The sequence below is a fragment of the Rhea americana genome, unplaced genomic scaffold (assembly GCF_003343005.1).
Source record: "Rhea americana isolate MKP2758 unplaced genomic scaffold, rheAme1 scaffold_2, whole genome shotgun sequence".
NCBI lineage: Eukaryota > Metazoa > Chordata > Aves > Rheiformes > Rheidae > Rhea > Rhea americana.
In genome coordinates, this window is record NW_028186149.1 from 13,753,323 (window position 1) to 13,755,823 (window position 2,501).

General features: G+C 33.7%; 1 protein-coding gene across 1 annotated transcript in view; it reads left to right on the forward strand.

Annotated features, from left to right (window-relative positions):
- ZNF326 (zinc finger protein 326) overlaps positions 1 to 2,501 on the forward strand; it is a 29,491-nt gene that overhangs the window by 850 nt on the left and 26,140 nt on the right. The window lies entirely within an intron of this gene.

Here is a 2,501-nt window from a genome sequence, read left to right on the forward strand (position 1 = left end):
ATAACATGGTTTGACTGCACATGTTGTTTTCTGGAGATGCTGTAACTGGTTGGGAGTGAGACTTGATTTTCAGCTTGGGCATGTCAACATGAACTCTTGCTCGTTCCAAAGAAAGCGAAATTATAACATGTTCAAGGAGTGGGGATGGGGGGCTATGCAAACTTATGCTAATACTTTGTATATAAATTCATATTTTACTTTCATATGGACTACTGTATTTTTTCTTGCTATTTATTTTAAAAAGAATGTAGTAGAAATAAAGTTTGAGGCTGGTTTCCCCTTTTATACAGGTATGGGAAAACCAGAACCTGGAACTGTGCGGTGTCTTTTATTTTATTTTATTTAGGCAGGGGTTTGGGAAAGGATGTAGAAAGCATAGAAAATACRTATGATGCAGCAGAAACCAGCTCTTGTTTCTATGCTCTCAGAAGTATCACACAGATGCAACTAATAGGAGTACGTCTTTGTATAATGCATAATTAATTTTTGTAAGGTGAATAAGATTATGATTTTAGTAAGACTCAAGAAACAGTTTGTCATCTGTATTGCTGGCATGCAGGCAACTCAAAGGATGTTAGTTTAGTAATATAAGAACTTTACATTTCAGAACATAAACTGAGCTTTATTTAGAGATGCTATTTCATAAGTCATAACTGTAGGATTTCTTAATGTGCTTGCTGGCCATTATATGGAAATAACATTGGATTACAGATGTTTTTTTGATTGCAGTATGGTTATTTTTATAATACCTTTCTCGAGTCTGTAGCTCTTCTACCAGTAATAGTGTCTCAGATACATCTTCCTTAATATTAAAATAAATAAATAAAAACTGCCCTGTTTTATAATCTTCTGGATTGACAATTGATAATCCTAAATAATTGTCCTTGAGATCTGCAGTAGCAAAGTTTCTTTTTAAGTGGCAGATTAAGTATCTTATTGGAATGTTCCCTGTAGCCATTAACCAAAATCTGCTTTTTGAAATCTCCTAATGATAGGAGTACAGCGAATCCAAGCTCACTCTATGGCAAGTAACTGGCAAAACATATATTGCATAATTAAATTGTTATTTTCATATGCCTCTGAAGCCTCTTTTCCTTTGTGATGACTATTCTTCCTCTTCTTCGTAGTTATTAAACAAGTCTGATATATGCAGTTTGAAACATCTGAGATTAATGTTTGTGCATTGTATGTGTGTTGGTAGGGTATGTATGAAGCTTAGTCTTAACCAGGTTAAATGTTATTTTGTAGGCGTCCAGTAGATGGCAACAGAGGATGAATGTTGAGTGTTTTCTTTTGAGTTCTAATTCGAGTTCTTGGCAAAGTTCTTCCTATTGAATTTTTTTTTAGCCATTTTGAAGCATGCTTTTTATTGGGTAGCTGATGGCTGTTACGCAGTTCCACCAGTGTCCCTTGCTAATGACTTGGATTGAGACAGTGATATAGCCTGTAGAATGAATTGTGTTACAGTGTGTTTGTGTTAATATTTTGATTGCTGTAACTGTTGTTGTTTTAGTCTGAAAGTAAAATGGCTTTTGCTGTAATTCCTAAAATTCATCTACATTTTTAGATTGCCGCCTTGTTTTCCTGGGGACTGAATGATGTCTTCTACATCTAATGACAAGGTTGTAGTCTCAAAGTGGGCATAGGTATTATGGCAAATGTAGTCTGTCTGGAAAAAAATGGCATTTGCTGTTGCACAGTGTTGCACCTTAAGTTTGCTGTAATCACTGTCGATTATAAATAAAAATATTATAGGGAAATCTAGCTGGCTCTGAGCTTGTACCTCTTTTTTTCAGTAAAATAAAAAAAATCTTTAAACAATAAGTTATTTTTTTTCAGTTGTTATTACCACAGTGTATTTCTCATTTTCATCATACTCCTGCTTTTTCAGTATATTCTGCGTAGAGAACCTTATTGGAAATGTTTTTTTTTTTTTATGCTGTGAAGATATTTTCAATATTCTTTACTCTTGAGCTTTTTCTTTAAAGGTACCTGTTGCTCTCAAACTCTTCTATGTAGAGGGAAACTGGCTTTTATCTGTTACATGCTTTGTTTAACTTCCCAATTCTCTACTTTTTTCTTTTCATTGCTGGATAATGAGATGTCATTTTGCAGCTGTTGTAAATGATCTCTCCACTAAATATTTCTTTTTTCAGCTTTAAACTGAAAGGATATGTATTCATTAACATTTTAATTTGTAAATTTTACTTGTCTTTTTGGCACCTATTCTTTTAGATTTTTGAAGGAATATATTTTTCCCTTTGTCGTAATTGTTTTCCCCTCTCCCCCTAGAAGTCTTTAAACATGGATTGGAAGTTGGAAAAGCAGGGTAATTCTTTCTATGCTATTTCATTTCTGTACTTTAATTTGACAAATAATTCACCCACACTGCTTTCGTGCAAGAGACTATAGGTACCAAAAACTGGTTTATCCCTCTAACAAACTCTTTATTTCCTGTTGGTGACCTTCCCTCCATCAGTTCATCAGATTACTTAAAAAAA